Here is a 12,777-nt window from a genome sequence, read left to right as displayed (position 1 = left end):
CGGGACCTTGGAGCAGCTGGGCACACCACATCGATGTATTCTTTAGGGGGCATTCAATGGCAGCTGAATCAGCGGGTTGGCATCAAGAAGGGGCTAGGGCTTTGTCTCGTGTGCACAAGGTCCGGTGTTTGATTTCCACCCGGGAGAAAGGCTTACAGGAGAAAGAGAAAAAGAGAAAGAGGGTAAGGAAAGAGAGGAGAGAGGGGAGAGAGATAAGAAAGCAGCAGAGAGATATAATCTGCTTCCCTGTGCAGGATTTACAGGAGTTGTCTTCCTGTTTTACATGTGCTGTGCAAAAGGGATTAGTCAACATCTCTGCAGAGAAGCGTGCCGTGCGGGGAACACTGGTCAAGGGCACAGTGGGAGGCACACAGCCTTCTGCATGGGAGACTGCACTTGCTCTTAGCAGCGGGTCTGGAGCTTACTCTCAACCATGGGTTTCTGTGTTCTTAAGGCATTTTGCTTCCACTGCCATGTGCCCTCTGCTGGTCATGGCTGGTCATGACTGGTGAGGGGCTAAGAATCTGGCTTCTCTCCTGTGGGTCCCTGGGATTTTTTTTTTTTTTTTCTTTAAGAGATGGAACTTAAGGGTCTGGAGAAAGCACGAGAGGGTTGAAGAGAAGGAGAAATACAGTGCTGTTTTCTCTCATATACAGAATATACATTTAAAACTGTATTAAAGGAGCCTGGTAAGAAAGCAGAAGACGGCCGGGCGGTGATGGCGCACGCCTTTAATCCCAGCACTTGGGAGGCAGAGACAGGCAGATTTATGAGTTCGAGGCCAGCCTGGTCTACAGAGTGAGTTCCAGGACAGCCAGGGCTACACAGAGAAACACTGTCTCGAAAAACAAACAAACAAACAAAAACAAAAAACAACAACAACAAAAACAAAAACAAAAAAAGCAGAAGACAAGAGAATTTGAAGGGAGGAGGGAATGATTGAGGAGGATCAGGAGGGAGGACCAGGACGGAGGATCAGGAGGGAGGAGTGTAGGGATGGGTGTGAGCAACGTTCAAGAACAAACATGAACAAAGTACAGTGACACACATGTGAGCAAAGTACAGTACAGTGTCACATACGTGAGCAGAGTACAGTGACACGCATGTGAGCAAAGTACATGGATACACATGTATGAAAATTGAGTTTAAAAACCCTGTCTTTGGTTTGGTAATTATAAAAGAAAGTAGGATCACTGAGGACCCAGCTGTGCACCGGTTGCACGCTTGGTGCTGGGAGCCTGGGTCCCTCTGTGCCCCCAGGACACCCAGGGCTGGACTGCAGACGGACGCCTGGGCCTCCACAGATGTCTGCTTTCTCTTTCCTCATCTCGCCTTCGTTTCCTCCCTGTGGGCGTCCATCGTGGGCTCATTTGATGTAACAGCAGGGGCATTGCTGAAACTGAACGAACGGGGTTTCCCAACCTTCGTGGTGGACATTTGAGGCCGAGAGCTCTTCATTGGAAAGGGGTACAGGCCAGTCAGTCGGATGCTCAGACACAGTCCTGGTACCTACCTTATCTGTGCAGTACACACTCTTCGTGCCCAGCCATGTGTCTCTACGAATGGCTCACTGTGCACAAAACCACTCTCTTCCCAAGACCAGGGGGCTTCTGGCAAGCAGACCCGAAACTCCATGGCCATTTCAGAATCAGACAAACATGAGTAAGGGGGGTGGGTTGACAAGTTGGAGACCTGTGCCCTGTGCTTGGAGATAAAGTGTCCCTTGGAAACGTGTTCCTGTGTGCTGTGTCCTTGGAGATCAAAAACACTCTCTTGCCCTGACACCTGGAGAGTGACCCTTGGAGGGGCTGGGGGGGGGCGGTATCTGATCTTGGTGACTGTGCTCCATGGACTCTGTGACTGTAGTGGCAGTCAGACCCGTGAAAAGCCCAATCCCAGGCCCTTCTTGTCTTCATATACGGGGACTGTCACAGGTTCACATGGAGGCTGTTCTATTGTCCCTTCTCACGGGGGAGCTGCCAGGGACTTTTGATTCCGGAAAGTTCCTGTCACACCAAGAATAAACTCACTCTACTGCAAAGCCCCTGCTGGTTGTGGCCCGGGGCTCCCTGTCTCCAGTCTTCCTCTCCCCAATCCCTCTTTCCACTCCTCACACACAAGGTCTACAACCCCTTAGGGTCTTTACCCAGACAGCCATCTATCTTTGCTGCCTGGGTGCTCTTCCTGCAGGTCAGAGCAGCAGTGTACAACCTGGAGGTCCCTCCCTGGGGACCTCATTAACCTTGTTAACCTGAGGGTTGTCGTACAGGGTCAGATGGGTTTCCTTCAACGCTTGTGTGTGTATTCATTCACACTTTTACGGTTATTGTGACATAAGTGAGCGGGAGACTCCTGGCACACAGTGAACATCCGTTGAATCCTGACACTGTTCCTTGTGCAGGCCGTGGAAATCCAGAGCTGGATGGCGGGCATCGATCCTTCCTGCTCTCAGTGTCTGTCTTCAGTCTTTCCTCATCCCCCAGCTCCATTTCCTCTTTGTGAACTTCCATCTTGGGCCAGCTTGTTTTGTAATGTCAAGATTGTTACCCAAACTCTCAGTTTAAGTGGGTTTTCTCAACCTCACTTGATTAACAACGCTGAGCTGAAAATCACTCTTTCACTGGGGTGGGGAAGACCTGTTCTACCCCATCTTCAGGATGCTCAGCTGCATCTTTTGTTCCCACCTGACCTCCTGCCCAGGGACGCCCCAATGTCAATCAATACTGTCTGCAGACATTCCCAGATATCTGCTAGGGAAAAAAAATAACACATACTTGGCAATCACTGGCTAATATCATGTGTCTCAGCAGCTCAAGCAGAATTCTAGAAGAGTCTAGAAATCTAGAACCTTCTCTGCCCAGGGAATCTGATAGTGTCCTCCCTTCCTTGAGAGCTGCATCATATTGCAGTGTGAGAATTTTATCTACTTATGTAGTTTACCTTTCCACTGATAAACGTTTCGGCCAGGTCCAGTCTGATTACATAGATGATTCTGGGATGAGCAACCATGATCAGTGGAAGGTGAATTTGTAGAAGACAGAAATGGCTGGTGGATTTAGATCTCAAAGGAATCGTTTAAAAATATCCGGATGGGGGGTTTTTAATATGCAGTATAGGAAAGTTACCTGGAATTTCCCCAGCCTGTGCCTTGTCACTTGCCCAAGGCAGGGTACAGGAGTGTCCTTTGAGAAGCTTTTCCTAAGCCCTTAATGGATGTCAAAGTCTGGAGCTTGGAGTGTATGAAAGTGCAGAGAGAACTTGTTAAACAAAAACCATGGTTTGAAGAAGTCCTAAAGGAGTGGAGAGAGCCCTGGTGAGGGGCCACTGCCCGCTTCATGGAACTTTAGCAAGATGTGTGGACAAAAGTCCTCTCTCTTTCAGTACCTTTAACTGTAGGGTGGTGTGGGCTCTCCCTTGCTGGCTTCAAAGAACAATTAGTAAAAGCTCACACCTTCCCAAGGCTGACATAGACTGGGCAATGAGAAGCCTGGGACACCTGAGTGAGCTGTCCCTCTTCACTGTGTGGGTGTGGGTGTGGCGTACCCAAGCTCCACAGCTCTAAGGCTGACTGATATCCAGCTCTGCCAGCGGGGTCTGACTTCCTCTCTGACTGTAGTTAAGGTGCCCACACCTGCTGTAGCTTAATACATGATGCTTCTTTTCTCTTTCCATGTTCCCTGAGTCCTTCCCCCTCTGGCTCTGAGGATGAATTCCCACCTCCTTAGGGTGACTGCTCTCCATGGAACCCTAGGGAAATGCAGCAGACAGGGCTCTCTCTTCCTGGGAGACGGGCAGTGAGCTGAGTCTAAGCTGACATCTTGGCTTCATGTTGTCCCTGCCAGGAAGGTCTTCAGAAGCCCTGCCCCCACAGGAGAGATCTTGGGTGTGTGACAGGCAGGCCAGGGCCTTCCTTCCACCCTGATAAGGCCAGGCAGCAAGGTCTGGAATGTAAACCTCCCTGCAGCTGCAGCGGAAGAAGCCCAGTCCATTGTTTCCTCTGGGACCTGGGAGCCAGTGCAGTCTTACTGGGGCTCTGAGGAGAGAGCCTTGACAAGACAGCTTTAGCTAAAAGGGTGGTGTGAAATGCTCTAAGTCTGGAAAGTGTGAGGTGCAAAGAAGTGGGCACCTAGGGAGGACTGGCCCTCAAGGGCTGGATTAGAACCTTCAGACATACATTTCCCTAGATGGACATCCCTGTTGAGTGATGTGTGTGTGTGTGTTATATGTGTGTTTGTGTGTGATGTATATGTCTGTGTGTATGTCTGCTGTGTGTGTCTGTCTGCATGTTATATATGTGTTTGTGTCTGTATGTGATATGTGTGTGTCTGTCTGTATCTGTGTCTCTGTGTATGTACAGTATGTGTGAGTGTGTGTGTGGTGTGTGTGTGTCTGATCTATGTGTCTGTGTCTGCATGTGGCATGTGTGTCTCTGTGCACGTGTACCTGTGTCAGTGTGTGTGATGTGTGTGTGTCTCTGTGTGTGGTGTGTGTCTCTGTCTGTGTGTGTCTGTGTATGTTTGTGATGTGTGTCTGTCTGTATGTGGTGTGTGTTTGTGTGTATATGGTATATATGTCTCTGTGTGTATGTGATATGTGTGTCTGCGTATGTCTGTGGGGTATATGTGTGTGCAGTAAATCCTGCTATTTCTTTGAAAACTGATCTCACATGCTGCCTTGGAGAGGAGATTGGAGGTCACACTTGTTCCTTCCTTACGATTTTCTTGCTGTAAGCCCTTAACAGAAGAGCCAGTGTTGCTGTGGTGCCCCCTTTCTCTCCTTTTAAAAATGAAATACAAGTATAAAAGATAGCAATGGTCTCTTCTGTTGTTAAGCACATTTTACTGGCATACCCTCTGTGACATATTGCCCAGGCTTGTAAAGATGGCCTTTGTGTATGACCTAGAGGGATCCAGCTCATGAAGGGGGAAGACCCTGCTCTCTGCAGGTGGGAAGTCCTGGAATGGAAGGAATCCTGAGTAACCACTAGGTGGCGGTAGAGCTTCATGTACCTGCCACTGCAGCCGAGCCAATAACCAGCTTGCCTTTGGTAGCTTTAGGTTTGGTGTGTCTTTGTAGAGTAATTTAAAAGCTACTTGTAATAACATCTCATAGAATACCCTAAGATTCACAGATGTGTTGTGTGGGTGTTTACAAAGAATCCCAGCTACAGGTCAGTGGGGCATAGCTCATTGGCTCAAGATGGGTTCATTAAAAAAAATTTACAACAGACCTTAAAAAAAAATTACAACAGAGTTTCTTTAAAAGCACTTTATAATATCATCTCCACAAGTCAGGCATTGCGTCACAGGGGTTGGGAAATCCTGGGCCATAGGCTCTCCATATGTGATAGCAGGGTGCTGCTGGCCCTGGGGTGTAAGAACTGTGTGCTTTCAGAGACCTCTTAAGCATCTGAGCATGGAAGCAAAGGGGACAAGGATGGTCTCAGGGCCACCTGCTGCTTACTAAGCAGGGCATGTTTCAGATACCAGGCCCATCAGTCCAGGACTTTAGAATCCACATCTACAGATTCTGCTCCAGGAACAGTCCTTTCTCCCTGGCCACGCACACCGAGGGCTCCTATAACCTGTCTGTCTGTCTTGCTTCCCCTCCCCCAGCACCAGGGAAAGGTAAATTTTAAGTGGTTCCAACCCATGTCCACAGTCCCCAGGACAAAGAAGCATCCTAATTTGGGCCTCTTAGGTCAGTGTAGGCAAGATGCTGTCAATCGCTGTTGAAGACCTCCGAGTCCCGAGTCCCCTCCTCTGTCACAGCGCACCAAAGGCCTCACATTCCTCAGCCTAGCTCAAAGACCACACTGCTCACGAAGATCTTCCTAGGCCTTGTTCAGTCTCCGAGCCCAGCTCTGCCTTTCTTTCCCCCTCTCTCCCCCCTCCACCTTGCGCTCTTGTTTTGTGGAGTAACAGAGAAGCACCCGAATGTGCCCAAGAGACCTTCCTACTTAAGTAATCCCTAGAGGGGGCAGATGGCAATGGCTTCCTCGTGGGCTTCCTTTATTGTTTTTTCCACTCCTGAGCTTCCTTGCTCTAACAGAGAGGGCAGGGGGTGCAGCTCAGTGCTTGTTTACCTAGCGTGATTGAAGACCACTTACTGCCCCATAGCTGCACACACCTGACGTGATGGAGCACAGCTAAATGCTAGCCCCCAGGAGGATCAGAAGCTAAGATCATCTTTAGCTACACAGAAAGTGGGAAGGGCAGCCTGGGCTACAGGAGACCCTGTCTTACAACACAAACATCGATACTAACCAGCACACACACAAAGCCATAACACCAAGGATGAAACAAATGTTGCAAATTAATCTGTGCACATTTTATTTATATAAGCTCCCCCTTCCCTCCCTCCATCACTTCTCTCCCCTTCCCCTTCCCTACCTCCATCACTTCTCTCCCCTCCCCCTTCCCTCCCTCTATCACTTTTCCTCTCCCCTTCCCCCATGGTCTCCTCTCTCCCCCTCCTCTTTCCCTCCCTCCATCCTCTGTTCTCTCCCCCTCCCCCTTCATCCCTTCATCTTTTCCCCATCTCCTCTTCTCTCACATTTTGCCACCTAATCTGGCTTGACCATCGGTTTTAATGCCTCTCCTCTACTGTGTGCTCCATCAAAGCTGAAAGCTGGAGAAGGATTCTCTGCTCTGGAATACAGTGCATGTAATAGGTCTCCCATCTGAACCCGAGCAGAGCCTGAAATGGGACCTTGAAACTGGACATGAATGAGAACACAGATTCTTCTTGTGTTAGTGTATGCTTCTACATGTATGTCTCTGGGCTCCTGCCTGTGAGAGTCAGTTTCATGCATCTAAGGGTCTAAGAACTCTGACTCACACTCTGTGGGGAAGAGTGTGGATGTAGCTTCTCTTTAATTAGAAAATGACCCTAAAAGAAGAAGCAAGAAGAAGCCCTGGCTGGGCAGATTCACTTCTGGTCACCAGGCTGTGTGGGACACTGCAGTCATTGGAACTATGCCTCTTGCAGATTGCCTGGCCTCACCTTCCAAGATCCAGACACTGTCTCCATTTGAGACAAGGGGAAGTGCCACAGACAGAAGAACTGGGAAGGAAGGCCCAGCAGATTAAGAAACTCCGGCAAGTCTCATAATTGAGACTGGAAGGTATTTGAATCTGCTCCCAAACTGGTTCCTGTGCTGGAGTGACCACCACACCCCACTAAGAAGACCATGCCAACTGGTCAGTTAGCATAGAGCCCAGAGTTCTCCATGCTAATGAGGTATCTAGATGGGCCAGCTGGAGGGCTTAGCCAATAAGCTTCCCTTCCTGGACATTCCCTCCTGCAAAAGGTATTCAACTTCTGGTCCATCCTGAGAAAGTTGTATGCATTCATTTTCCATTATGAATAAACACTTTGGACAAGCAAGGATTGTCTCTCTCATCAACAACAACAGCTGCTGTGGGAGAAGCCTTCATTACCAAGCCATGGCACCTAAGTCTCCTGTGGAAAGCCCCTCTGAGCTCCTGACACTCACCTTGAGCTAAGCCAGATTCTCCACACCCCCCAACACCAGGCTTAACACTGGCCTGAGGCTCCCCATCCCCATTCCCAACTCCTCATGGTTTCCAGCTGTGTCTGGGTGCCCGGGAGTGTTGAGAACCACAGCCTCGGCCCCAGCCTGTGTGATTTCTCACTCAGGCTGGGACCCTCATCTTAGGCTGCCTTCCTCAAGCCAGGCACCTGGATGGCGATGAAGAAGGAATGTAGCCTAGCACCCCTGCATTTTGTCTGCCCCAGTGGCGTTCACACGCCCCAGGAATGAAGTGGAATATGGACCCACATCTCCACTGTATCATTAGGCTTTCCCTATGGGACTTGCTACTCCACTGAATAACTGGGCAGAGAGTCAATCTCTGAGGGAAAGAGAGACAGCCCAGGTGACTGGGTGAGTACTACCCTCAGGCTTCCCAGTAACAGCAGAGACCTATTCTTTGATGTCCCCAGGAAGAGCATGCAGGCAAGATGTCTCTGTGGTCACACACTCTTGTGGTCCTTCACAAAGGGTGGGTCTGGTCTTCCAGCATCCTTCAGTCTGTGAAGGTTCACTTCTCTGTTGCTCCTTCAGACATCTGCAGTTTTTAAAGGGCTGATTTCTGTGTGTGTTTGGGAGTGTGGGTAGAAAGGAGACCCTCAGCTAGTAAAGCACCATGGAGCTGAGGCGTGACGCACTTGCACAGAGCCACTTCCCTGTTTGTATAACGACAATTCGACAATTCGTTATTCCATCTCCTTTAAAGACAGAGTTTATCATTTGGCTTAATGTAACTGGGAAATGTGTGCGTGTGATCTAACGGAGTAAACAGGAGTGGGAAATGATTTAGTCAGAGTGCCCCGAAAGGTCTTATTTTAGCACAGTACATAAATGACCTCTGCTCACTTAGTAGCCAACTGTTAAAGGAGGTGGCCAAGGGAACCGAGTCTGTCCAGGCAGAAAACAGGCGGATGGGGCTCATCCTTTCTCTGGTTCTGCTGTAGGCTCCATCCTTGCTACCAGGCACCCCCCAGCTGAGTCCAATGGTCTGAAAATAGGGCCCTGGTTTCTGAGTGTCTGACTATTCTGGGTTGCTTCTGCAGTCAGCCTTGTTATGGGCAAGGAAACGGAGGAGACAGGGGCTCTCACCTGCCTAAGATCACCATGTCGAAACAGAAGATTGACTGGAGGTGGAGTCCTTGGTTCAGGGGCCAGCACCTAACTGCCTTGCCACTGATGGGGCATGAGTAGGATGGGGTGTGAGTAGGAAGAGCCCCCTGCTGGAAGGGAGAGCATAGGGCACTCACAGAGTTCTCACTGTAAAGGCTGCACTTAGTCAGACGGAAACCAGGACTGAAGTCTGAGGATGCTGGCCTAAGAAACTAGAGAAGGGAAAGGCTTGTGTGGGAAACAGAAGGAAGATATGCAAAACCCTGGTAAAGAGCGAATGCCAGAGGCTGGTGCGATTACCAGAGGCAGGCCTAGAGTACATACAGAATTACAGCACTAGCTCAGTGCGTGTAAGGCTCTGGCTGTATCCCAGGAGGTACAGGAATATAAGAGGAGAAAGTGCAGGTATGGTGGCTCATGCCTGTGATCCCAGAATTTGGGCAGTGGAAGCAGGGTATCAAGAGTTCAAGGTCATCCTCTGCAACATAACAAATTCCAAGTCAGCCTGCCTGGAAAAACTAAGAGATTGAGAGGAGATTGGAAAACGGGAGAGGAAACGAAACGGAGGGAAGGGAAGGAAATGAAAACTATTGGAGCCTTGAGGTTCCAAGATAGGCCAAGGCACACTATGCCTACTGGAAACCAGGTTACTTCCACGGGGACGTCAATACCGCAGTGTTCCAGAAGGTGGCGCCAGTGTTTCCTAAACCGGCTCAGTACCTCAGCGTTCTCCATGCCATCTCCCATAGTGTCCCAAAGCGTCCTATCCCATCTTTTGTGGGTAGCATTGATTTTTAAACAGAAAAGGCTTCATTTCAACCTCCAGCTGTGGAGAAAACACGCCCTCTGCTGGCGGATCCATACCAGAGCCACACACGGTGCACCCAAGCTGTGCTTTGACAGAAGGATCTGGAGGCAGGGAGGTTGAAGGGAACCCAGACCTGGGAGCCAGCCCAACTTCTCTCAGCCAAGGCTCTCTGAATAGATGGTTGTTATTTTAGTCCCTACTGCACAGGCCAGAAATGAAACTCAGACAGGACGCAGCCTGCTAAGGTGACAGTTCCATCCAGCGCTCGGCTGACAAGCCTGGTGTTCTCAACAGCTCCCTTTCCTCAGATGGCGCAAAACTCCTAGCGTTCCCTGTAGTCGGTGTGTTCAGAATGTCGCCAGAGGGGGATGATGGGAAATCCCAGTGCTAATTTATCTTCTTAGTGTTTGCTTTTGTCCTGAAGGACAAGCTGATCCTATTAATTGAGGGTTTCGATTAGTTTCACTCAGGCTAACTCTAAGTTTACTGCTATCCCCTCCCCTTCCCGATCCCCCAGTGACAAAGCACCTGTAATCTCCGAGGCTTAATATCCTTTACAGGAACAGTGAATAAGCTTGAGTTTTAGGAAGAGGAAGGCAGAGGGAGAGGAGGCCTCTTGGTCCCACCCTGCAGTCGAAAGCTTTAGATGTCAAAGATCAGGCCCACAAGCTGAGCAAGATCTCTGTCTCTCTGTCTGTCTCTGTGTCTCTCTTGATCCTCCCCCTCCTCTGTGTATGTACATGTGTCTCACTGTCTCTGTGTCTTTATGTCTCTGTGTCCTTATGTCTCCTCCCTCTCCTGTCTCTGTGTGTGTGTCTCTCTGTCTGTCTCTGTGTCTTTCTTTCCTCTCTTTTCTCTTTCTCTCTGTATCCTGCTGTCTGTCTCTCTGTCCCTCTCTCATCCCTCTCTGTCTCTCGATCTCTCTTTGTCTTTTTCTGTCTCTGTATCTCTCTTTCATCTGTGTGTGTCTTTCTGTCTCTGTCTCTGTGTCTCTCTCATCTCTCTGTGTGTGTCACTGTCTCTGTGTCTCTCTCATCTCTCTGTGTGTCGCTGTCTCTGTGTCTCTCTCATCTCTCTCCTGTCTCTCCCTGTGTGTCTCTCTGTCTGTCTCTGTCTTTCTCTCCTCTCTTTTCTTTTCTCTCTTTCTGTATCCTGCTGTCTGTCTCTCTGTCCCTCTCTCATCTCTCTGTCTCTCTCTATCTCTCTTTGTCTTTTTCTGTATGTCTCTGTATCTCTTTCATCTGTGTGTGTCACTGTCTCTCTTTCCTTCCCACATCCCACTCCCCAAGCCCCCCATTCTCTCTTCTCTCCATTTTTTTGTCCATTCCCTCCATCTTAATCTTTCTCTCACTGTCTCCTGTCTGTTTCTCTGCATCTTTTTATTCTTTATCTCTTCCTCCCTTCTTCTCCTCTCCCTTCCTCCTTCCTTTGTTTCTCTCTTCTGTCTGTCTGTCTGTCTGCCTATCATCTGTCTGGTTTTTTGGGGTAATGGTAGGAAAGTACCTCATATATAGTTACCACAAGCTGACACCGAGGAGACCAAAGATTCTTAGATTTTAATGTGTCCTAAAGGAAGTCACTTTAAGATCTTATTAAAAGACAGACCGGGGTGTGAGCCAGGGTGAGCCTGAGATCCTTCTTGTCTGACAAGCTCCTGGATGCTCCTGGACCAGCAGTCCAGGCAGCAAGGCATGTGGTGCTCTCGGAAGATGAAGTGTAGTGAGGGGCTCAGGGGCTTCTGACTGCTGTTCATAAAGCCTGGCTCTAGAGTGTAGCCAGAGGCTCCATGATAGCTTGACCCCAGGCTACTTTAGACCGACTTCTCTGAATCCAGCAGCTTCAAGTGTGACTCTTGGGAACACTTTGAGATCAACAGGCTCTTATCCAGTCAGAGAGGGGATGGGTGGTCAGAGGGCAGGGCGAACAGCTGCCACTGTCTTAGGAGACCCCTAACTGGCTATTGGGTGTGTTGGTTAACTATCCATTACTGTAATAAAATACCTCACACTGATAACTTTACAAAGAAAAGAAGTTCACTGGGAAGTTGCAAGTCTAAATAGCCTGGCCTCAGCTCGGATGAGTATTCTCTCAGCTGTATTCCAACATGGTGGGAGGGTTCTTTACCGAAGCATCTGTAAGAGAACATGGTGAGGTGAGGAAGCCAAGGACATATCAAGGAAGGGCCCGGCTTGGTTTCTCCTGACAGGAAAACCACACCAATCCCTCTCAAGAACAGAATCCTCAATGACAAAGTCACATCCCACTAGACTCCACCTTTGAAAGGTGCCACCGTCTCCCTATCAACACTGTTTATTGAGGGCAAGTTCCTGACACTTGCTCTCTGAGAGGATACACTTAAACCCTAGCAGTAGGAGAAGGAGTGTGACTACTGGCTTGTGCCATCTCAGAGTGGATGTCACCCAGCCTCTAGGTCCCCTCACCAAGAGAATCAGTTGGCACTGTACACGTAACCATAGGGTTGTTTTTACACTTCTGGGCAAGCGCAGGAGCAGCCCTGGGTGCATCTGGGGTTTTGGGTACAAATTCCCCTGCTGCCCGCTGAGTCACCCCCTGTAAAGTCACGCTAGAAGCTTTTCCTTCAGTCCGGCTCACTTGACCTTGGGTGGTGCTGGATGGAGCTCTGAGTTTACCCTGCCCCTCCCTCACGTTAGTCTGTGTTAGTCCCACAGCTCCAGGCATGGGTCAGTACTAAGCCCTGATATGAGAACTGGATCCTCCTGGTGGCCACCTCCTTCTCCCCTATCATGGAGCAGTGTCTCTCAGACAGCACTTTCTTTTAGATAGTTTATTTACTCATTCATTTCTTATTTGCAAGTATATATTACAGCTGGAGCGTGTCCCAGTCATCCCCCATACACACATTTTCCAGCCCTTCCCAAAAGAACGTAGAGTCAGGGCTGGTGTCTCCCCAGCCTCCACTTAGGCCTCCTCTCACAGATGTTGACGGTCACTCTACAGGGACATTGTGCTTCCTGGTGCCAAGGCCTCACTTGAGAGCAGAGTCCACATCAAAGAGATGCCATGTGCGGTTCCCATATCCTTCCCACCTTCACCCTAGGAGTCAGAGCCTGGGGTGGGCTCTTGCCTCTTCCCAGGAGCTTCTGCCATCATCACAAGGTGTAGGAAGTGCTCTCTTGACCATGTGGGCTTTGAGTGTCTCAGAGATCATCCTGCCATCTCTGGGGCTGGGGCCTGAATTTCCCTTAGAACCCCCATCATGCTCTTAACCCTGTCCATGATGTTAACTCTTCTGGTAACTTTCATATTCTGAAGTCTCATGTCC

This window comes from Arvicanthis niloticus, chromosome 12, assembly GCF_011762505.2.
Source record: "Arvicanthis niloticus isolate mArvNil1 chromosome 12, mArvNil1.pat.X, whole genome shotgun sequence".
Lineage (NCBI taxonomy): Eukaryota > Metazoa > Chordata > Mammalia > Rodentia > Muridae > Arvicanthis > Arvicanthis niloticus.
This window is presented reverse-complemented; position numbering follows the sequence as displayed.